This window comes from Stenella coeruleoalba, assembly GCF_951394435.1.
Source record: "Stenella coeruleoalba genome assembly, chromosome: 8".
NCBI classification, from domain to species: Eukaryota; Metazoa; Chordata; class Mammalia; order Artiodactyla; family Delphinidae; genus Stenella; species Stenella coeruleoalba.
Genome location: NC_137154.1, coordinates 109,576,602 through 109,601,125, shown reverse-complemented (window position 1 = coordinate 109,601,125; position 24,524 = coordinate 109,576,602). Strand labels below are relative to the sequence as shown.

The 24,524-nt window shown below is 44.1% G+C and overlaps 1 long non-coding RNA gene across 32 annotated transcripts in view; it reads right to left on the bottom strand.

Moving 5' to 3' along the window:
* LOC307190093 overlaps positions 1 to 24,524 on the bottom strand; it is a 1,314,632-nt gene that overhangs the window by 579,035 nt on the left and 711,073 nt on the right. For 28 of the 32 annotated variants that reach the window (XR_013829370.1, XR_013829377.1, XR_013829378.1 and 25 more), the window contains exon 4: positions 18,632 to 18,709. This is a non-coding gene — a long non-coding RNA (uncharacterized lncRNA). Of the gene's footprint in view, positions 1 to 12,332; positions 12,396 to 18,627; positions 18,710 to 24,524 lie in introns of those variants that run through there. The other 4 variants (XR_013829369.1, XR_013829381.1, XR_013829388.1 and 1 more) reach the window with 2 other exon arrangements.

Genomic DNA, 24,524 nt, shown 5'->3' with positions numbered 1-24,524 from the left:
CGCCTAAGAATGTACCTGACTAGTAAGTATCTTAAAACCTATGGATTGCTATGTCTCCAAAAGAGAATCAAGCATGTGTACAGGGGCATAAACGCAGCAGTGATAGGATTGGAGAGGTTCGGTGAGCAAATGAAGACCCTTTGAAGTCATATTGCATGGTACCCATTCCACGGGTTTCAACTACCCAGGTTTTAGGTATTCTTCCTTCAGCTAAAACATGCATGTGGAACCCAAGTATGATCAACCATGTGAACGGGAGACGTGTTCAAATATGTCTCAGTTTTCCTCCCCTGGTACTCGGGTGCAACATTCCAGACGCTTTACTAACACTCTCCCCACTTGGAGAGTCAGCGCCTTTAACCTCCTGTTTGGCCCAGTTTGCAATTTCTGCGGAAGATGAACAGGAATAGCGAGAACCAATGAGAGGCTAGCTGGAGGTGTCTGGACGGGCAAATTTAACTCTCATTTCCCACCAGGAAGAGGAAATAACCAAAGGCTCAGCGTGCCGTACCGGAACCAGATTAGGGCCTGAAGCCATCCTGCGGTGTTGCGGCCAGCTCAAAAGAAAGCGAGTTGAAGAAAGGAGCTCAGGGGCACTGTAATTCACAAACCTGCAGAGTTATAAATGACAGCTATCGTCCAAAAATATACTGAAGTAAGGCTGCCAAGAGGACTTGAAAGCGGGGCAGAATTGCAGGAAACCGATTTCAGGAGGTAGACTGGAATTGCATTGAAAGCATAGGAAAAGAGGCAGAACGTCCACAATGATGCACTTGGCCAAAAAGGGCGTATTCGTTTTTTCCTGAATATATTCCTGAATATATTTTCCTGAATATATTCAGGAAAAAACGCATACGCCCTTTTTGGCCAACCAAGCAAGCTTGCAAAGGAAATCTGCACTACAATGAAGTCTCACTTCCCCCCGGTCAAAAGGGCCATCTGAAAAAAGTGTAAAATCCAGAAAGGCAGGACAGGCCATGGAGAACTGGGAGCCTTGTTATGCTGATGGGCGGGATGTAAATTGCCAACAACCACTCGGGAGAAGTGTATGGTGTTTCCTGAAACATCTAAAAAACAAAGCAACAGAACCTAGGGCACTTCCACTTATGGTCCTATAGCTTAGGGAATTTAAAATCAAAAAGACACAGCCACCCCAAAGTTTGGAACGGCTCTGTTTACAAGAACCTCGTTTACAGTACAAGTTCAACATCGCAGAAAGTGAAAAATGGATAAAGAAGTTGTGGTATTTACTTACAAAGCAATATCACTCAGCAATGAAATCTGTGTCATCAGGCCCTTAGCAGCACAATGAGTGGATTCAGGTATGATGATTCTAACTGAAGTAAGTCACACAGAAAAAGAAACATCATAAGATATCAGTAATACACGGAATGTAAACTTGCCTACACAGGAACTGAATTACAGAACAGAACAGTGTCTCAAATTTAGAAAACCAACTTATGCTTGCTTAAGGGTAAACGTGAGTTGGGGTGCTGCATAAAACCAGAGATTGAAATGAGCACAGATAAAGTTCCTTAAGCCAAATATGGAATAGACAAGAGCTACTCCTTGCTCAAAGAAATGGACTCAACACCCCATATTAAACGCCTAAGAATGTTCCTGACTAGTAAGTATCTTAAAACCTATGGATTGCTATGTCTCCAAAAGAGAATCAAGCATGTGTACAGGGGCATAAACGCAGCAGTGATAGGATTGGAGAGGTTCGGTGAGCAAATGAAGACCCTTTGAAGTCATATTGCATGGTACCCATTCCACGGGTTTCAACTACCCAAGTTTAAGGTATTCTTCCTTCAGCTAAAACATGCATGTGGAACCTAGAGTATGATCAACCATGTGATCGGGAGACGTGTTCAAATATGTCTCACTTTTCGTACCCTGGTACTTGGGTGCAACATTCCAGACGCTTTACTAACACTCTCCCGACTTGGAGAGTCAGTCCCTTTAACCTCCTGTTTGGCCCAGTTTGCAATTTCTGCGGAAGATGAACAGGAATAGCGAGAACCAATGAGAGGCTAGCTGGAGGTGTCTGGACGGGCAAATTTAACTCTCATTCCCCACCAGGAAGAGGAATTAACCAAAGGCTCAGCGTGCCGTGCCGGAACCAGATTAGGTCCTGAAGCCATCCTGCGGTGTTGCGGCCAGGTCACAAGAAAGCGAGTTGAAGAAAGGAGCTCAGGGGCACTGTAATTCACAAACCTGCAGAGTTATAAATGACAGCTATCGTCCAAAAATAGACTGAAGTAAGGCTGCCAAGAGGACTTGAAAGCGGGGCAGAATTGCAGGAAACCGATTTCAGGAGGTAGACTGGAATTGCATTGAAAGCATAGGAAAAGAGGCAGAACGTCCACAATGATGCACTTGGCCAAAAAGGGCGTATGCGTTTTTTCCTGAATATATTCAGGAAAAAACGCATACGCCCTTTTTGGCCAACCAAGCAAGCTTGCAAAGGAAATCTGCACTACAATGAAGTCTCACTTCCCCCCGGTCAAAAGGGCCATCTGAAAAAAGTGTAAAATCCAGAAAGGCAGGACAGGCCATGGAGAACTGGGAGCCTTGTTGTGCTGATGGGCGGGATGTAAATTGCCAACAGACACTCGGGAGAAGTGTATGGTGTTTCCTGAAACATCTAAAAAACAAAGCAACAGAACCTAGGGCACTTCCACTTATGGTCCTATAGCTTAGGGAAATTAAAATCAAAAAGACACAGCCACCCCAAAGTTTGGAACGGCTCTGTTTACAAGAACCTCGTTTACAGTACAAGTTCAACATCGCAGAAAGTGAAAAATGGATAAAGAAGTTGTGGTATTTACTTACAAAGCAATATCACTCAGCAATGAAATCTGTGTCATCAGGCCCTTAGCAGCACAATGAGTGGATTCAGGTACGATGATTCTAACTGAAGTAAGTAACACAGAAAAAGAAACATCATAAGATATCAGTAATACACGGAATGTAAACTTGGCTACACAGGAACTGAATTACACAACAGAACAGGGTCTCAAATTTAGAAAACCAACTTATGCTTGCTTAAGGGTAAAGGTGAGTTGGGGTGCTGCATAAAACCAGAGATTGAAATGAGCACAGATAAAGTTCCTTAAGTCAAATATGGAATAGACAAGAGCTACTCCTTGCTCAACGAAATGGACTCAACACCGCATATTAAACGCCTAAGAATGTACCTGACTAGTAAGTATCTTAAAAACCTATGGATTGCTATGTCTCCGAAAGAGAATCAAGCATGTGTACAGGGGCATAAACGCAGCAGTGATAGGATTGGAGAGGTTCGGTGAGCAAATGAAGACCCTTTGAAGTCATATTGCATGGTACCCATTACACGGGTCTTAACTCTCCAGGTTTAAGGTATTCTTCCTTCAGCTAAAACATGCATGTGGAACCCAAGTATGATCAACCATGTGAACGGGAGACGTGTTCAAATATGTCTCAGTTTTCCTCCCCTTGTACTCGGGTGCAACATTCCAGACGCTTTACTAACACTCTCCCCACTTGGAGAGTCAGCGCCTTTAACCTCCTGTTTGGCCCAGTTTGCAATTTCTGCGGAAGATGAACAGGAATAGCGAGAACCAATGAGAGGCTAGCTGGAGGTGTCTGGACGGGCAAATTTAACTCTCATTTCCCACCAGGAAGAGGAAATAACCAAAGGCTCAGCGTGCCGTGCCGGGACAAGATTAGGGCCTGAAGCCATCCTGCGGTGTTGCGGCCAGGTCACAAGAAAGCGAGTTGAAGAAAGGAGCTCAGGGGCACTGTAATTCACAAACCTGCAGAGTTATAAATGACAGCTATCGTCCAAAAATAGACTGAAGTAAGGCTGCCAAGAGGACTTGAAAGCGGGGCAGAATTGCAGGAAACCGATTTCAGGAGGTAGACTGGAATTGCATTGAAAGCATAGGAAAAGAGGCAGAACGTCCACAATGATGCACTTGGCCAAAAAGGGCGTATGCGTTTTTTCCTGAATATATTCAGGAAAAAACGCATACGCCCTTTTTGGCCAACCAAGCAAGCTTGCAAAGGAAATCTGCACTACAATGAAGTCTCACTTCCCCCCGGTCAAAAGGGCCATCTGAAAAAAGTGTAAAATCCAGAAAGGCAGGACAGGCCATGGAGAACTGGGAGCCTTGTTATGCTGATGGGCGGGATGTAAATTGCCAACAGACACTCGGGAGAAGTGTATGGTGTTTCCTGAAACATCTAAAAAACAAAGCAACAGAGCCTAGGGCACTTCCACTTATGGTCCTATAGCTTAGGGAAATTAAAATCAAAAAGACACAGCCACCCCAAAGTTTGGAACGGCTCTGTTTACAAGAACCTTGTTTACAGTACAAGTTCAACATCGCAGAAAGTGAAAAATGGATAAAGCACTTGTGGTACTTACGTACAATGCAGTTTCACTCAGCAATGAAATCTATGTCATCAGGCCCGTAGCAGCATAATGAGTAGATTCAGGTACTATGATTCTAACTGAAATAAGTCACACAGAAAAAGAAACATCATAAGATATCAGTAATACACGGAATGTAAACTTGGCTACACAGGAACTGAATTCCAAAACAGAACAGGGTCTCAAATTTAGAAAACCAACTTATGCTTGCTTAAGGGTAAAGGTGAGTTGGGTTGCTGCATAAAACCAGAGATTAAAATGAGCACAGATAAAGTTCCTTAAGCCAAATATGGAATAGACAAGAGCTACTCCTTGCTCAACGAAATGGACTCAACACCGCATATTAAACGCCTAAGAATGTACCTGACTAGTAAGTATCTTAAAAACCTATGGATTGCTATGTCTCCGAAAGAGAATCAAGCATGTGTACAGGGGCATAAACGCAGCAGTGATAGGATTGGAGAGGTTCAGTGAGCAAATGAAGACCCTTTGAAGTCATATTGCATGGTACCCATTACACGGGTCTTAACTCTCCAGGTTTAAGGTATTCTTCCTTCAGCTAAAACATGCATGTGGAACCGAAGTATGATCAACCATGTGAACGGGAGACGTGTTCAAATATGTCTCAGTTTTCCTCCCCTGGTACTCGGGTGCAACATTCCAGACGCTTTACTAACACTCTCCCCACTTGGAGAGTCAGCGCCTTTAACCTCCTGTTTGGCCCAGTTTGCAATTTCTGCGGAAGATGAACAGGAATAGCGAGAACCAATGAGAGGCTAGCTGGAGGTGTCTGGACGGGCAAATTTAACTCTCATTTCCCACCAGGAAGAGGAAATAACCAAAGGCTCAGCGTGCCGTGCCGGAACCAGATTAGGGCCTGAAGCCATCCTGCGGTGTTGCGGCCAGGTCACAAGAAAGCGAGTTGAAGAAAGGAGCTCAGGGGCACTGTAATTCACAAACCTGCAGAGTTATAAATGACAGCTATCGTCCAAAAATAGACTGAAGTAAGGCTGCCAAGAGGACTTGAAAGCGGGGCAGAATTGCAGGAAACCGATTTCAGGAGGTAGACTGGAATTGCATTGAAAGCATAGGAAAAGAGGCAGAACGTCCACAATGATGCACTTGGCCAAAAAGGGCGTATGCGTTTTTTCCTGAATATATTCAGGAAAAAATGCATACGCCCTTTTTGGCCAACCAAGCAAGCTTGCAAAGGAAATCTGCACTACAATGAAGTCTCACTTCCCCCCGGTCAAAAGGGCCATCTGAAAAAAGTGTAAAATCCAGAAAGGCAGGACAGGCCATGGAGAACTGGGAGCCTTGTTATGCTGATGGGCGGGATGTAAATTGCCAACAACCACTCGGGAGAAGTGTATGGTGTTTCCTGAAACATCTAAAAAACAAAGCAACAGAGCCTAGGGCACTGCCACTTATGGTCCTATAGCTTAGGGAAATTAAAATCAAAAAGACACAGCCACCCCAAAGTTTGGAACGGCTCTGTTTACAAGAACCTTGTTTACAGTACAAGTTCAACATCGCAGAAAGTGAAAAATGGATAAAGCACTTGTGGTACTTACGTACAATGCAGTATCACTCAGCAATGAAATCTATGTCATCAGGCCCGTAGCAGCATAATGAGTAGATTCAGGTACTATGATTCTAACTGAAATAAGTCACACAGAAAAAGAAACATCATAAGATATCAGTAATACACGGAATGTAAACTTGGCTACACAGGAACTGCATTCCAAAACAGAACAGGGTCTCAAATTTAGAAAACCAACTTATGCTTGCTTAAGGGGAAAGGTGAGTTGGGTTGCTGCATAAAACCAGAGATTGAAATGAGCACAGATAAAGTTCCTTAAGCCAAATATGGAATACACAAGAGCTACTCCTTGCTCAACGAAATGGACTCAACACCGCATATTAAACGCCTAAGAATGTACCTGACTAGTAAGTATCTTAAAACCTATGGATTGCTATGTCTCCAAAAGAGAATCAAGCATGTGTACAGGGGCATAAACGCAGCAGTGATAGGATTGGAGAGGTTCGGTGAGCAAATGAAGACCCTTTGAAGTCATATTGCATGGTACCCATTCCACGGGTTTCAACTACCCAGGTTTTAGGTATTCTTCCTTCAGCTAAAACATGCATGTGGAACCCAAGTATGATCAACCATGTGAACGGGAGACGTGTTCAAATATGTCTCAGTTTTCCTCCCCTGGTACTCGGGTGCAACATTCCAGACGCTTTACTAACACTCTCCCCACTTGGAGAGTCAGCGCCTTTAACCTCCTGTTTGGCCCAGTTTGCAATTTCTGCGGAAGATGAACAGGAATAGCGAGAACCAATGAGAGGCTAGCTGGAGGTGTCTGGACGGGCAAATTTAACTCTCATTTCCCACCAGGAAGAGGAAATAACCAAAGGCTCAGCGTGCCGTACCGGAACCAGATTAGGGCCTGAAGCCATCCTGCGGTGTTGCGGCCAGCTCAAAAGAAAGCGAGTTGAAGAAAGGAGCTCAGGGGCACTGTAATTCACAAACCTGCAGAGTTATAAATGACAGCTATCGTCCAAAAATAGACTGAAGTAAGGCTGCCAAGAGGACTTGAAAGCGGGGCAGAATTGCAGGAAACCGATTTCAGGAGGTAGACTGGAATTGCATTGAAAGCATAGGAAAAGAGGCAGAACGTCCACAATGATGCACTTGGCCAAAAAGGGCGTATGCGTTTTTTCCTGAATATATTCAGGAAAAAACGCATACGCCCTTTTTGGCCAACCAAGCAAGCTTGCAAAGGAAATCTGCACTACAATGTAGTCTCACTTCCCCCCGGTCAAAAGGGCCATCTGAAAAAAGTGTAAAATCCAGAAAGGCAGGACAGGCCATGGAGAACTGGGAGCCTTGTTATGCTGATGGGCAGGATGTAAATTGCCAACAACCACTCGGGAGACGTGTATGGTGTTTCATGAAACATCTAAAAAACAAAGCAACAGAACCTAGGGCACTTCCACTTATGGTCCTATAGCTTAGGGAAATTAAAATCAAAACGACACAGCCACCCCAAAGTTTGGAACGGCTCTGTTTACAAGAACCTCGTTTACAGTACAAGTTCAACATCGCAGAAAGTGAAAAATGGATAAAGAAGTTGTGGTATTTACTTACAAAGCAATATCACTCAGCAATGAAATCTGTGTCATCAGGCCCTTAGCAGCACAATCAGTGGATTCAGGTATGATGATTCTAACTGAAGTAAGTCACACAGAAAAAGAAACATCATAAGATATCAGTAATACACGGAATGTAAACTTGGCTACACAGGAACTGAATTACAGAACAGAACAGGGTCTCAAATTTAGAAAACCAACTTATGCTTGCTTAAGGGGAAAGGTGAGTTGGGGTGCTGCATAAAACCAGAGATTGAAATGAGCACAGATAAAGTTCCTTAAGTCAAATATGGAATAGACAAGAGCTACTCCTTGCTCAACGAAATGGACTCAACACCGCATATTAAACGCCTAAGAATGTACCTGACTAGTAAGTATCTTAAAACCTATGGATTGCTATGTCTCCAAAAGAGAATCAAGCATGTGTACAGGGGCATAAACGCAGCAGTGATAGGATTGGAGAGGTTCGGTGAGCAAATGAAGACCCTTTGAAGTCATATTGCATGGTACCCATTCCACGGGTTTCAACTACCCAGGTTTTAGGTATTCTTCCTTCAGCTAAAACATGCATGTGGAACCCAAGTATGATCAACCATGTGAACGGGAGACGTGTTCAAATATGTCTCAGTTTTCCTCCCCTGGTACTCGGGTGCAACATTCCAGACGCTTTACTAACACTCTCCCCACTTGGAGAGTCAGCGCCTTTAACCTCCTGTTTGGCCCAGTTTGCAATTTCTGCGGAAGATGAACAGGAATAGCGAGAACCAATGAGAGGCTAGCTGGAGGTGTCTGGACGGGCAAATTTAACTCTCATTTCCCACCAGGAAGAGGAAATAACCAAAGGCTCAGCGTGCCGTACCGGAGCCAGATTAGGGCCTGAAGCCATCCTGCGGTGTTGCGGCCAGCTCAAAAGAAAGCGAGTTGAAGAAAGGAGCTCAGGGGCACTGTAATTCACAAACCTGCAGAGTTATAAATGACAGCTATCGTCCAAAAATAGACTGAAGTAAGGCTGCCAAGAGGACTTGAAAGCGGGGCAGAATTGCAGGAAACCGATTTCAGGAGGTAGACTGGAATTGCATTGAAAGCATAGGAAAAGAGGCAGAACGTCCACAATGATGCACTTGGCCAAAAAGGGCGTATGCGTTTTTTCCTGAATATATTCAGGAAAAAACGCATACGCCCTTTTTGGCCAACCAAGCAAGCTTGCAAAGGAAATCTGCACTACAATGTAGTCTCACTTCCCCCCGGTCAAAAGGGCCATCTGAAAAAAGTGTAAAATCCAGAAAGGCAGGACAGGCCATGGAGAACTGGGAGCCTTGTTATGCTGATGGGCAGGATGTAAATTGCCAACAACCACTCGGGAGACGTGTATGGTGTTTCATGAAACATCTAAAAAACAAAGCAACAGAACCTAGGGCACTTCCACTTATGGTCCTATAGCTTAGGGAAATTAAAATCAAAACGACACAGCCACCCCAAAGTTTGGAACGGCTCTGTTTACAAGAACCTCGTTTACAGTACAAGTTCAACATCGCAGAAAGTGAAAAATGGATAAAGAAGTTGTGGTATTTACTTACAAAGCAATATCACTCAGCAATGAAATCTGTGTCATCAGGCCCTTAGCAGCACAATCAGTGGATTCAGGTATGATGATTCTAACTGAAGTAAGTCACACAGAAAAAGAAACATCATAAGATATCAGTAATACACGGAATGTAAACTTGGCTACACAGGAACTGAATTACAGAACAGAACAGGGTCTCAAATTTAGAAAACCAACTTATGCTTGCTTAAGGGGAAAGGTGAGTTGGGGTGCTGCATAAAACCAGAGATTGAAATGAGCACAGATAAAGTTCCTTAAGTCAAATATGGAATAGACAAGAGCTACTCCTTGCTCAACGAAATGGACTCAACACCGCATATTAAACGCCTAAGAATGTACCTGACTAGTAAGTATCTTAAAAACCTATGGATTGCTATGTCTCCGAAAGAGAATCAAGCATGTGTACAGGGGCATAAACGCAGCAGTGATAGGATTGGAGAGGTTCGGTGAGCAAATGAAGACCCTTTGAAGTCATATTGCATGGTACCCATTACACGGGTCTTAACTCTCCAGGTTTAAGGTATTCTTCCTTCAGCTAAAACATGCATGTGGAACCCAAGTATGATCAACCATGTGAACGGGAGACGTGTTCAAATATGTCTCAGTTTTCCTCCCCTGGTACTCGGGTGCAACATTCCAGACGCTTTACTAACACTCTCCCCACTTGGAGAGTCAGCGCCTTTAACCTCCTCTTTGGCCCAGTTTGCAATTTCTGCGGAAGATGAACAGGAATAGCGAGAACCAATGAGAGACTAGCTGGAGGTGTCTGGACGGGCAAATTTAACTCTCATTTCCCACCAGGAAGAGGAAATAACCAAAGGCTCAGCATGCCGTACCGGAACCAGATTAGGGCCTGAAGCCATCCTGCAGTGTTGCGGCCAGGTCACAAGAAAGCGAGTTGAAGAAAGGAGCTCAGGGGCACTGTAATTCACAAACCTGCAGAATTATAAATGACAGCTATCGTCCAAAAATAGACTGAAGTAAGGCTGCCAAGAGGACTTGAAAGCGGGGCAGAATTGCAGGAAACCGATTTCAGGAGGTAGACTGGAATTGCATTGAAAGCATAGGAAAAGAGGCAGAACGTCCACAATGATGCACTTGGCCAAAAAGGGCGTATGCGTTTTTTCCTGAATATATTCAGGAAAAAACGCATACGCCCTTTTTGGCCAACCAAGCAAGCTTGCAAAGGAAATCTGCACTACAATGAAGTCTCACTTCCCCCCGGTCAAAAGGGCCATCTGAAAAAAGTGTAAAATCCAGAAAGGCAGGACAGGCCATGGAGAACTGGGAGCCTTGTTATGCTGATGGGCGGGATGTAAATTGCCAACAGACACTCGGGAGAAGTGTATGGTGTTTCCTGAAACATCTAAAAAACAAAGCAACAGAGCCTAGGGCACTTCCACTTATGGTCCTATAGCTTAGGGAAATTAAAATCAAAAAGACACAGCCACCCCAAAGTTTGGAACGGCTCTGTTTACAAGAACCTTGTTTACAGTACAAGTTCAACATCGCAGAAAGTGAAAAATGGATAAAGCACTTGTGGTACTTACGTACAATGCAGTTTCACTCAGCAATGAAATCTATGTCATCAGGCCCGTAGCAGCATAATGAGTAGATTCAGGTACTATGATTCTAACTGAAATAAGTCACACAGAAAAAGAAACATCATAAGATATCAGTAATACACGGAATGTAAACTTGGCTACACAGGAACTGAATTCCAAAACAGAACAGGGTCTCAAATTTAGAAAACCAACTTATGCTTGCTTAAGGGTAAAGGTGAGTTGGGTTGCTGCATAAAACCAGAGATTAAAATGAGCACAGATAAAGTTCCTTAAGCCAAATATGGAATAGACAAGAGCTACTCCTTGCTCAACGAAATGGACTCAACACCGCATATTAAACGCCTAAGAATGTACCTGACTAGTAAGTATCTTAAAAACCTATGGATTGCTATGTCTCCGAAAGAGAATCAAGCATGTGTACAGGGGCATAAACGCAGCAGTGATAGGATTGGAGAGGTTCAGTGAGCAAATGAAGACCCTTTGAAGTCATATTGCATGGTACCCATTACACGGGTCTTAACTCTCCAGGTTTAAGGTATTCTTCCTTCAGCTAAAACATGCATGTGGAACCGAAGTATGATCAACCATGTGAACGGGAGACGTGTTCAAATATGTCTCAGTTTTCCTCCCCTGGTACTCGGGTGCAACATTCCAGACGCTTTACTAACACTCTCCCCACTTGGAGAGTCAGCGCCTTTAACCTCCTGTTTGGCCCAGTTTGCAATTTCTGCGGAAGATGAACAGGAATAGCGAGAACCAATGAGAGGCTAGCTGGAGGTGTCTGGACGGGCAAATTTAACTCTCATTTCCCACCAGGAAGAGGAAATAACCAAAGGCTCAGCGTGCCGTGCCGGAACCAGATTAGGGCCTGAAGCCATCCTGCGGTGTTGCGGCCAGGTCACAAGAAAGCGAGTTGAAGAAAGGAGCTCAGGGGCACTGTAATTCACAAACCTGCAGAGTTATAAATGACAGCTATCGTCCAAAAATAGACTGAAGTAAGGCTGCCAAGAGGACTTGAAAGCGGGGCAGAATTGCAGGAAACCGATTTCAGGAGGTAGACTGGAATTGCATTGAAAGCATAGGAAAAGAGGCAGAACGTCCACAATGATGCACTTGGCCAAAAAGGGCGTATGCGTTTTTTCCTGAATATATTCAGGAAAAAATGCATACGCCCTTTTTGGCCAACCAAGCAAGCTTGCAAAGGAAATCTGCACTACAATGAAGTCTCACTTCCCCCCGGTCAAAAGGGCCATCTGAAAAAAGTGTAAAATCCAGAAAGGCAGGACAGGCCATGGAGAACTGGGAGCCTTGTTATGCTGATGGGCGGGATGTAAATTGCCAACAACCACTCGGGAGAAGTGTATGGTGTTTCCTGAAACATCTAAAAAACAAAGCAACAGAGCCTAGGGCACTGCCACTTATGGTCCTATAGCTTAGGGAAATTAAAATCAAAAAGACACAGCCACCCCAAAGTTTGGAACGGCTCTGTTTACAAGAACCTTGTTTACAGTACAAGTTCAACATCGCAGAAAGTGAAAAATGGATAAAGCACTTGTGGTACTTACGTACAATGCAGTATCACTCAGCAATGAAATCTATGTCATCAGGCCCGTAGCAGCATAATGAGTAGATTCAGGTACTATGATTCTAACTGAAATAAGTCACACAGAAAAAGAAACATCATAAGATATCAGTAATACACGGAATGTAAACTTGGCTACACAGGAACTGCATTCCAAAACAGAACAGGGTCTCAAATTTAGAAAACCAACTTATGCTTGCTTAAGGGGAAAGGTGAGTTGGGTTGCTGCATAAAACCAGAGATTGAAATGAGCACAGATAAAGTTCCTTAAGCCAAATATGGAATACACAAGAGCTACTCCTTGCTCAACGAAATGGACTCAACACCGCATATTAAACGCCTAAGAATGTACCTGACTAGTAAGTATCTTAAAACCTATGGATTGCTATGTCTCCAAAAGAGAATCAAGCATGTGTACAGGGGCATAAACGCAGCAGTGATAGGATTGGAGAGGTTCGGTGAGCAAATGAAGACCCTTTGAAGTCATATTGCATGGTACCCATTCCACGGGTTTCAACTACCCAGGTTTTAGGTATTCTTCCTTCAGCTAAAACATGCATGTGGAACCCAAGTATGATCAACCATGTGAACGGGAGACGTGTTCAAATATGTCTCAGTTTTCCTCCCCTGGTACTCGGGTGCAACATTCCAGACGCTTTACTAACACTCTCCCCACTTGGAGAGTCAGCGCCTTTAACCTCCTGTTTGGCCCAGTTTGCAATTTCTGCGGAAGATGAACAGGAATAGCGAGAACCAATGAGAGGCTAGCTGGAGGTGTCTGGACGGGCAAATTTAACTCTCATTTCCCACCAGGAAGAGGAAATAACCAAAGGCTCAGCGTGCCGTACCGGAACCAGATTAGGGCCTGAAGCCATCCTGCGGTGTTGCGGCCAGCTCAAAAGAAAGCGAGTTGAAGAAAGGAGCTCAGGGGCACTGTAATTCACAAACCTGCAGAGTTATAAATGACAGCTATCGTCCAAAAATAGACTGAAGTAAGGCTGCCAAGAGGACTTGAAAGTGGGGCAGAATTGCAGGAAACCGATTTCAGGAGGTAGACTGGAATTGCATTGAAAGCATAGGAAAAGAGGCAGAACGTCCACAATGATGCACTTGGCCAAAAAGTGCGTATGCGTTTTTTCCTGAATATATTCAGGAAAAAACGCATACGCCCTTTTTGGCCAACCAAGCAAGCTTGCAAAGGAAATCTGCACTACAATGTAGTCTCACTTCCCCCCGGTCAAAAGGGCCATCTGAAAAAAGTGTAAAATCCAGAAAGGCAGGACAGGCCATGGAGAACTGGGAGCCTTGTTATGCTGATGGGCAGGATGTAAATTGCCAACAACCACTCGGGAGACGTGTATGGTGTTTCATGAAACATCTAAAAAACAAAGCAACAGAACCTAGGGCACTTCCACTTATGGTCCTATAGCTTAGGGAAATTAAAATCAAAATGACACAGCCACCCCAAAGTTTGGAACGGCTCTGTTTACAAGAACCTCGTTTACAGTACAAGTTCAACATCGCAGAAAGTGAAAAATGGATAAAGAAGTTGTGGTATTTACTTACAAAGCAATATCACTCAGCAATGAAATCTGTGTCATCAGGCCCTTAGCAGCACAATCAGTGGATTCAGGTATGATGATTCTAACTGAAGTAAGTCACACAGAAAAAGAAACATCATAAGATATCAGTAATACACGGAATGTAAACTTGGCTACACAGGAACTGAATTACAGAACAGAACAGGGTCTCAAATTTAGAAAACCAACTTATGCTTGCTTAAGGGGAAAGGTGAGTTGGGGTGCTGCATAAAACCAGAGATTGAAATGAGCACAGATAAAGTTCCTTAAGTCAAATATGGAATAGACAAGAGCTACTCCTTGCTCAACGAAATGGACTCAACACCGCATATTAAACGCCTAAGAATGTACCTGACTAGTAAGTATCTTAAAAACCTATGGATTGCTATGTCTCCGAAAGAGAATCAAGCATGTGTACAGGGGCATAAACGCAGCAGTGATAGGATTGGAGAGGTTCGGTGAGCAAATGAAGACCCTTTGAAGTCATATTGCATGGTACCCATTACACGGGTCTTAACTCTCCAGGTTTAAGGTATTCTTCCTTCAGCTAAAACATGCATGTGGAACCCAAGTATGATCAACCATGTGAACGGGAGACGTGTTCAAATATGTCTCAGTTTTCCTCCCCTGGTACTCGGGTGCAACATTCCAGACGCTTTACTAACACTCTCCCCACTTGGAGAGTCAGCGCCTTTAACCTCCTCTTTGGCCCAGTTTGCAATTTCTGCGGAAGATGAACAGGAATAGCGAGAACCAATGAGAGGCTAGCTGGAGGTGTCTGGACGGGCAAATTTAACTCTCATTTCCCACCAGGAAGAGGAAATAACCAAAGGCTCAGCGTGCCGTTCCGGAACCAGATTAGGGCCTGAAGCCATCCTGCGGTGTTGCGGCCAGCTCAAAAGAAAGCAAGTTGAAGAAAGGAGCTCAGGGGCACTGTAATTCAAAAACCTGCAGAGTTATAAATGACAGCTATCGTCCAAAAATAGACTGAAGTAAGGCTGCCAAGAGGACTTGAAAGCGGGGCAGAATTGCAGGAATCCGATTTCAGGAGGTAGACTGGAATTGCATTGAAAGCATAGGAAAAGAGGCAGAACGTCCACAATGATGCACTTGGCCAAAAAGGGCGTATGCGTTTTTTCCTGAATATATTCAGGAAAAAACGCATACGCCCTTTTTGGCCAACCAAGCAAGCTTGCAAAGGAAATCTGCACTACAATGAAGTCTCACTTCCCCCCGGTCAAAAGGGCCATCTGAAAAAAGTGTAAAATCCAGAAAGGCAGGACAGGCCATGGAGAACTGGGAGCCTTGTTATGCTGATGGGCGGGATGTAAATTGCCAACAACCACTCGGGAGAAGTGTATGCTGTTTCCTGAAACATCTAAAAAACAAAGCAACAGAACCTAGGGCACTTCCACTTATGGTCCTATAGCTTAGGGAAATTAAAATCAAAAAGACACAGCCACCCCAAAGTTTGGAACGGCTCTGTTTACAAGAACCTCGTTTACAGTACAAGTTCAACATCGCAGAAAGTGAAAAATGGATAAAGAAGTTGTGGTATTTACTTACAAAGCAATATCACTCAGCAATGAAATCTGTGTCATCAGGCCCTTAGCAGCACAATGAGTGGATTCAGGTATGATGATTTTAACTGAAGTAAGTCACACAGAAAAAGAAACATCATAAGATATCAGTAATACACGGAATGTAAACTTCGCTACACAGGAACTGAATTACAGAACAGAACAGGGTCTCAAATTTAGAAAACCAACTTATGCTTGCTTAAGGGGAAAGGTGAGTTGGGGTGCTGCATAAAACCAGAGATTGAAATGAGCACAGATAAAGTTCCTTAAGCCAAATATGGAATAGACAAGAGCTACTCCTTGCTCAACGAAATGGACTCAACACCCCATATTAAACGCCTAAGAATGTTCCTGACTAGTAAGTATCTTAAAACCTATGGATTGCTATGTCTCCAAAAGAGAATCAAGCGTGTGTACAGGGGCATAAACGCAGCAGTGATAGGATTGGAGAGGTTCGGTGAGCAAATGAAGACCCTTTGAAGTCATATTGCATGGTACCCATTCCACGGGTTTCAACTACCCAGGTTTAAGGTATTCTTCCTTCAGCTAAAACATGCATGTGGAACCTAGAGTATGATCAACCATGTGATCGGGAGACGTGTTCAAATATGTCTCAGTTTTCGTACCCTGGTACTCGGGTGCAACATTCCAGACGCTTTACTAACACTCTCCCGACTTGGAGAGTCAGTCCCTTTAACCTCCTGTTTGGCCCAGTTTGCAATTTCTGCGGAAGATGAACAGGAATAGCGAGAACCAATGAGAGGCTAGCTGGAGGTGTCTGGACGGGCAAATTTAACTCTCATTTCCCACCAGGAAGAGGAATTAACCAAAGGCTCAGCGTGCCGTGCCGGAACCAGATTAGGTCCTGAAGCCATCTTGCGGTGTTGCGGCCAGGTCACAAGAAAGCGAGTTGAAGAAAGGAGCTCAGGGGCACTGTAATTCACAAACATGCAGAGTTATAAATGACAGCTATCGTCCAAAAATAGACTGAAGTAAGGCTGCCAAGAGGACTTGAAAGCGGGGCAGAATTGCAGGAAACCGATTTCAGGAGGTAGACTGGAATTGCATTGAAAGCATAGGAAAAGAGGCAGAACGTCCACAATGATGCACTTGGCCAAAAAGGGCGTATGCGTTTTTTCCTGAATATATTCAGGAAAAAACGCATACGCCCTTTTTGGCCAACCAAGCAAGCTTGCAAAGGAAATCTGCACTACAATGAAGTCTCACTTCCCCCCGGTCAAAAGGGCCATCTGAAAAAAGTGTAAAATCCAGAAAGGCAGGACAGGCCATGGAGAACTGGGAGCCTTGTTATGCTGATGGGCGGGATGTAAACTGCCAACAACCACTCGGGAGAAGTGTATGGTGTTTCCTGAAACATCTAAAAAACAAAGCAACAGAGCCTAGGGCACTTCCACTTATGGTCCTATAGCTTAGGGAGATTAAAATCAAAAAGACACAGCCACCCAAAGTTTGGAACGGCTCTGTTTACAAGAACCTCGTTTACAGTACAAGTTCAACATCGCAGAAAGTGAAAAATGGATAAAGAACTTGTGGTACTTACGTACAATGCAGTATCACTCAGCAATGAAATCTATGTCATCAGGCCCGTAGCAGCATAATGAGTAGATTCAGGTCCGATGATTCTAACTGAAATAAGTCACACAGAAAAAGAAACATCATAAGATATCAGTAATACACGGAATGTAAACTTGGCTACACAGGAACTGAATTACAGAACAGAACAGGGTCTCAAATTTAGAAAACCAACTTATGCTTGCTTAAGGGTAAAGGTGAGTTGGGGTGCTGCATAAAACCAGAGATTGAAATGAGCACAGATAAAGTTCCTTAAGTCAAATATGGAATAGACAAGAGCTACTCCTTGCTCAACGAAATGGACTCAACACCGCATATTAAACGCCTAAGAATGTACCTGACTAGTAAGTATCTTAAAAACCTATGGATTGCTATGTCTCCGAAAGAGAATCAAGCATGTGTACAGGGGCATAAACGCAGCAGTGATAGGATTGGAGAGGTTCGGTGAGCAAATGAAGACCCTTTGAAGTCATATTGCATGGTACCCATTACACGGGTCTTAACTGTCCAGGTTTAAGGTATTCTTCCTTCAGCTAAAACATGCATGTGGAACCCAAGTATGATCAACCATGTGAACGGGAGACGTGTTCAAATATGTCTCAGTTTTCCTCCCCTGGTACTCGGGTGCAACATTCCAGACGCTTTACTAACACTCTCCCCACTTGGAGAGTCAGCGCCTTTAACCTCCTGTTTGGCCCAGTTTGCAATTTCTGCGAAAGATGAACAGGAATAGCGAGAACCAATGAGAGACTAGCTGGAGGTGTCTGGACGGGCAAATTTAACTCTCATTTCCCACCAGGAAAATGAAATAACCAAAGGCTCAGCGTGCCGTGCCGGAACCAGATTAGGGCCTGAAGCCATCCTGCGGTGTTGCGGCCAGGTCACAAGAAAGCAAGTTGAAGAAAGGAGCTCAGGGGCACTGTAATTCACAAACCTGCAGAGTTATAAATGACAGCTATCGTCCAAAAATAGACTGAAGTAAGGCTGCCAAGAGGACTTGAAAGCGGGGCAGAATTGCAGGAAACCGATTTCAGGAGGTAGACTGGAATTGCATTGAAAGCATAGGAAAAGAGGCAGAACGTCCACAATGATGCACTTGGCCAAAAAGGGCGTATGCGTTTTTTCCTGAATATATTCAGGAAAAAACGCATACGCCCTTTTTGGCCAACCAAGCAAGCTTGCAAAGGAAATCTGCACTACAATGAAGTCTCACTTCCCCCCGGTCAAAAGGGCCATCTGAAAAAAGTGTAAAATCCAGAAAGGCAGGACAGGCCATGGAGAACTGGGAGCCTTGTTATGCTGATGGGCGGGATGTAAATTGCCAACAACCACTCGGGAGAAGTGTATGGTGTTTCCTGAAACATCTAAAAAACAAAGCAACAGAACCTAGGGCACTTCCACATATGGTCCTATAGCTTAGGGAAATTAAAATCAAAAAGACACAGCCACCCCAAACTTTGGAACGGCTCTGTTTACAAGAACCTCGTTTACAGTACAAGTTCAACATCGCAGAAAGTGAAAAATGGATAAAGAAGTTGTGGTATTTACTTACAAAGCAATATCACTCAGCAATGAAATCTGTGTCATCAGGCCCTTAGCAGCACAATGAGTGGATTCAGGTATGATGATTCTAAATGAAGTAAGTCACACAGAAAAAGAAACATCATAAGATATCAGTAATACACGGAATGTAAACTTGGCTACACAGGAACTGAATTACAGAACAGAACAGGGTCTCAAATTTAGAAAACCAACTTATGCTTGCTTAAGGGTAAAGGTGAGTTGGGGTGCTGCATAAAACCAGAGATTGAAATGAGCACAGATAAAGTTCCTTAAGTCAAATATGGAATAGACAAGAGCTACTCCTTGCTCAACGAAATGGACTCAACACCGCATATTAAACGCCTAAGAATGTACCTGTCTAGTAAGTATCTTAAAACCTATGGATTGCTATGTCTCCGAAAGAGAATCAAGCATGTGTACAGGGGCATAAACGCAGCAGTGATAGGATTGGAGAGGTTCGGTGAGCAAATGAAGACCCTTTGAAGTCATATTGCATGGTACCCATTCCACGGGTTTCAACTACCCAGGTTTTAGGTATTCTTCCTTCAGCTAAAACATGCATGTGGAACCCAAGTATGATCAACCATGTGAACGGGAGACGTGTTCAAATATGTCTCAGTTTTCCTCCCCTGGTACTCGGGTGCAACATTCCAGACGCTTTACTAACACTCTCCCCACTTGGAGAGTCAGCGCCTTTAACCTCCTGTTTGGCCCAGTTTGCAATTTCTGCGGAAGATGAACAGGAATAGTGAGAACCAATGAGAGGCTAGCTGGAGGTGTCTGGACGGGCAAATTTAACTCACATTTCCCACCAGGAAGAGGAAATAACCGAAGGCTCAGCGTGCCGTACCGGAACCAGATTAGAGCCTGAAGCCATCCTGCGGTGTTGCGGCCAGGTCACAAGAAAGCGAGTTGAAGAAAGGAGCTCAGGGGCACTGTAATTCACAAACCTGCAGAGTTATAAATGACAGCTATCGTCCAAAAATATACTGAAGTAAGGCTGCCAAGAGGACTTGAAAGCGGGGCAGAATTGCAGGAAACCGATTTCAGGAGGTAGACTGGAATTGCATTGAAAGCATAGGAAAAGAGGCAGAACGTCCACAATGATGCACTTGGCCAAAAAGGGCGTATGCGTTTTTTCCTGAATATATTCAGGAAAAAACGCATACGCCCTTTTTGGCCAACCAAGCAAGCTTGCAAAGAAATCTGCACTACAATGAAGTCTCACTTCCCCCTGGTCAAAAGGGCCATCTGAAAAAAGTGTAAAATCCAGAAAGGCAGGACAGGCCATGGAGAACTGGGAGCCTTGTTATGCTGATGGGCGGGATGTAAATTGCCAACAACCACTCGGGAGAAGTGTATGGTGTTTCCTGAAACATCTAAAAAACAAAGCAACAGAACCTAGGGCACTTCCACTTATGGTCCTATAGCTTAGGGAAATTAAAAACAAAAAGACACAGCCACCCCAAAGTTTGGGACGCCTCTGTTTACAAGAACCTCGTTTACAGTACAAGTTCAACATCGCAGAAAGTGAAAAATGGATAAAGAAGTTGTGGTATTTACTTACAAAGCAATATCACTCAGCAATGAAATCTGTGTCATCAGGCACTTAGCAGCACAATGAGTGGATTCAGGTATGATGATTCTAACTGAAGTAAGTCACACAGAAAAAGAAACATCATAAGATATCAGTAATACACGGAATGTAAACTTGGCTACACAGGAACTGAATTACAGAACAGAACAGGGTCTCAAATTTAGAAAACCAACTTATGCTTGCTTAAGGGTAAAGGTGAGTTGGGGTGCTGCATAAAACCAGAGATTGAAATGAGCACAGATAAAGTTCCTTAAGTCAAATATGGAATAGACAAGAGCTACTCCTTGCTCAACGAAATGGACTCAACACCGCATATTAAACGCCTAAGAATGTACCTGACTAGTAATTATCTTAAAAACCTATGGATTGCTATGTCTCCGAAAGAGAATCAAGCATGTGTACAGGGGCATAAACGCAGCAGTGATAGGATTGGAGAGGTTCGGTGAGCAAATGAAGACCCTTTGAAGTCATATTGCATGGTACCCATTACACGGGTCTTAACTCTCCAGGTTTAAGGTATTCTTCCTTCAGCTAAAACATGCATGTGGAACCCAAGTATGATCAACCATGTGAACGGGAGACGTGTTCAAATATGTCTCAGTTTTCCTCCCCTGGTACTCGGGTGCAACATTCCAGACGCTTTACTAACACTCTCCCCACTTGGAGAGTCAGCGCCTTTAACCTCCTGTTTGGCCCAGTTCGCAATTTCTGCGAAAGATGAACAGGAATAGCGAGAACCAATGAGAGACTAGCTGGAGGTGTCTGGACGGGCAAATTTAACTCTCATTTCCCACCAGGAAAATGAAATAACCAAAGGCTCAGCGTGCCGTGCCGGAACCAGATTAGGGCCTGAAGCCATCCTGCGGTGTTGCGGCCAGGTCACAAGAAAGCAAGTTGAAGAAAGGAGCTCAGGGGCACTGTTATTCACAAACCTGCAGAGTTATAAATGACAGCTATCGTCCAAAAATAGACTGAAGTAAGGCTGCCAAGAGGACTTGAAAGCGGGGCAGAATTGCAGGAAACCGATTTCAGGAGGTAGACTGGAATTGCATTGAAAGCATAGGAAAAGAGGCAGAACGTCCACAATGATGCACTTGGCCAAAAAGGGCGTATGCGTTTTTTCCTGAATATATTCAGGAAAAAACGCATACGCCCTTTTTGGCCAACCAAGCAAGCTTGCAAAGGAAATCTGCACTACAATGAAGTCTCACTTCCCCCCGGTCAAAAGGGCCATCTGAAAAAAGTGTAAAATCCAGAAAGGCAGGACAGGCCATGGAGAACTGGGAGCCTTGTTATGCTGATGGGTGGGATGTAAATAACCAACAACCACTCGGGAGAAGTGTATGGTGTTTCCTGAAACATCTAAAAAACAAAGCAACAGAGCCTAGGGCACTTCCACTTATGGTCCTATAGATTAGGGAAATTAAAATCAAAAAGACACAGCCACCCCAAAGTTTGGGACGCCTCCCTTTACAAGAGCCTCATTTACCGTACAAGTTCAATATCACAGAAAGTGAAAAATGGATAAAGAACTTGTGGTACTTACGTACAATGCAGTATCACTCAGCAATGAAATCTATGTCATCTGGCCCGCAGCAGCATAATGAGTGTATTCAGGTACGATGATTCTAACTGAAATAAGTCACACAGAAAAAGAAACATCATAAGATATCACTAATACACGGAATGTAAACTTGGCTACACAGGAACTGCATTCCAAAACAGAACAGGGTCTCAAATTTAGAAAACCAACTTATGCTTGCTTAAGGGGAAAGGTGAGTTGGGGTGCTGCATAAAACCAGAGATTGAAATGAGCACAGATAAAGTTCCTTAAGCCAAATATGGAATAGACAAGAGCTACTCCTTGCTCAACGAAATGGACTCAACACCCCATATTAAACGCCTAAGAATGTACCTGACTAGTAAGTATCTTAAAACCTATGGATTGCTATGTCTCCAAAAGAGAATCAAGCGTGTGTACAGGGGAATAAACGCAGCAGTGATAGGATTGGAGAGGTTCGGTGAGCAAATGAAGACCCTTTGAAGTCATATTGCATGGTACCCATTCCACGGGTCTCAATTCTCCATGTTTAAGGTATTCTTCCTTCAGCTAAAACATGCATGTGGAACCCAGAGTATGATCAACCATGTGAACGGGAGACGTGTTCAAATATGTCTCAGTTTTCCTCCCCTGGTACTCGGGTGCAACATTCCAGACGCTTTACTAACACTCTCCCCACTTGGAGAGTCAGCGCCTTTAACCTCCTGTTTGGCCCAGTTTGCAATTTCTGCGGAAGATGAACAGGAATAGCGAGAACCAATGAGAGGCTAGCTGGAGGTGTCTGGACGGGCAAATTTAACTCTCATTTCCCACCAGGAAGAGGAATTAACCAAAGGCTCAGCATGCCGGGCCGGAACCAGATTAGGGCCTGAAGCCATCCTGCGGTGTTGCAGCCAGGTCACAAGAAAGCGAGTTGAAGAAAGGAGCTCAGGGGCACTGTAATTCACAAAACTGCAGAGTTATAAATGACAGCTATCGTCCAAAAATAGACTGAAGTAAGGCTGCCAAGAGGACTTGAAAGCGGGGCAGCATTGCAGGAAACCGATTTCAGGAGGTAGACTGGAATTGCATTGAAAGCATAGGAAAAGAGGCAGAACGTCCACAATGATGCACTTGGCCAAAAAGGGCGTATGCGTTTTTTCCTGAATATATTCAGGAAAAAACGCATACGCCCTTTTTGGCCAACCAAGCAAGCTTGCAAAGGAAATCTGCACTACAATGAAGTCTCACTTCCCCCCGGTCAAAAGGGCCATCTGAAAAAAGTGTAAAATCCAGAAAGGCAGGACAGGCCATGGAAAACTGGGAGCCTTGTTATGCTGATGGGCGGGATGTAAATTGCCAACAGACACTCGGGAGAAGTGTATGGTGTTTCCTGAAACATCTAAAAAACAAAGCAACAGAGCCTAGGGCACTGCCACTTATGGTCCTATAGCTTAGGGAAATTAAAATCAAAACGACACAGCCACCCCAAAGTTTGGAACGCCTCTGTTTACAAGAACCTCGTTTACAGTACAAGTTCAACATCGCAGAAAGTGAAAAATGGATAAAGAACTTGTGGTACTTACGTACAATGCAGTATCACTCAGCAATGAAATCTCTGTCATCAGGCCCGTAGCAGCATAATGAGTGGATTCAGGTACGATGATTCTAACTGAAATAAGTCACACAGAAAAAGAAACATCATAAGATATCTCTAATACACGGAATGTAAACTTGGCTACACAGGAACTGAATTACAGAACAGAACAGGGTCTCAAATTTAGAAAACCAACTTATGCTTGCTTAAGGGGAAAGGTGAGTTGGGGTGCTGCATAAAACCTGAGATTGAAATGAGCACAGATAAAGTTCCTTAAGCCAAACATGGAATAGACAAGAGCTACTCCTTGCTCAACGAAATGGACTCAAAACCCCATATTAAACCCCTAAGAATGTACCTGACTAGTAAGTATCTTAAAACCTATGGATTGCTATGTCTCCAAAAGAGAATCAAGCGTGTGTACAGGGGAATAAACGCAGCAGTGATAGGATTGGAGAGGTTCGGTGAGCAAATGAAGACCCTTTGAAGTCATATTGCATGGTACCCATGCCACGGGTCTCAATTCTCCATGTTTAAGGTATTCTTCCTTCAGCTAAAACATGCATGTGGAACCCAGAGTATGATCAACCATGTGAACGGGAGACGTGTTCAAATATGTCTCAGTTTTCCTCCCCTGGTACTCGGGTGCAACATTCCAGACGCTTTACTAACACTCTCCCCACTTGGAGAGTCAGCCCCTTTAACCTCCTGTTTGGCCCAGTTTGCAATTTCTGCGGAAGATGAACAGGAATAGCGAGAACCAATGAGAGGCTAGCTGGAGGTGTCTGGACGGGCAAATTTAACTCTCATTTCCCACCAGGAAGAGGAATTAACCAAAGGCTCAGCATGCCGGGCCGGAACCAGATTAGGGCCTGAAGCCATCCTGCGGTGTTGCAGCCAGGTCACAAGAAAGCGAGTTGAAGAAAGGAGCTCAGGGGCACTGTAATTCACAAAACTGCAGAGTTATAAATGACAGCTATCGTCCAAAAATAGACTGAAGTAAGGCTGCCAAGAGGACTTGAAAGCGGGGCAGCATTGCAGGAAACCGATTTCAGGAGGTAGACTGGAATTGCATTGAAAGCATAGGAAAAGAGGCAGAACGTCCACAATGATGCACTTGGCCAAAAAGGGCGTATGCGTTTTTTCCT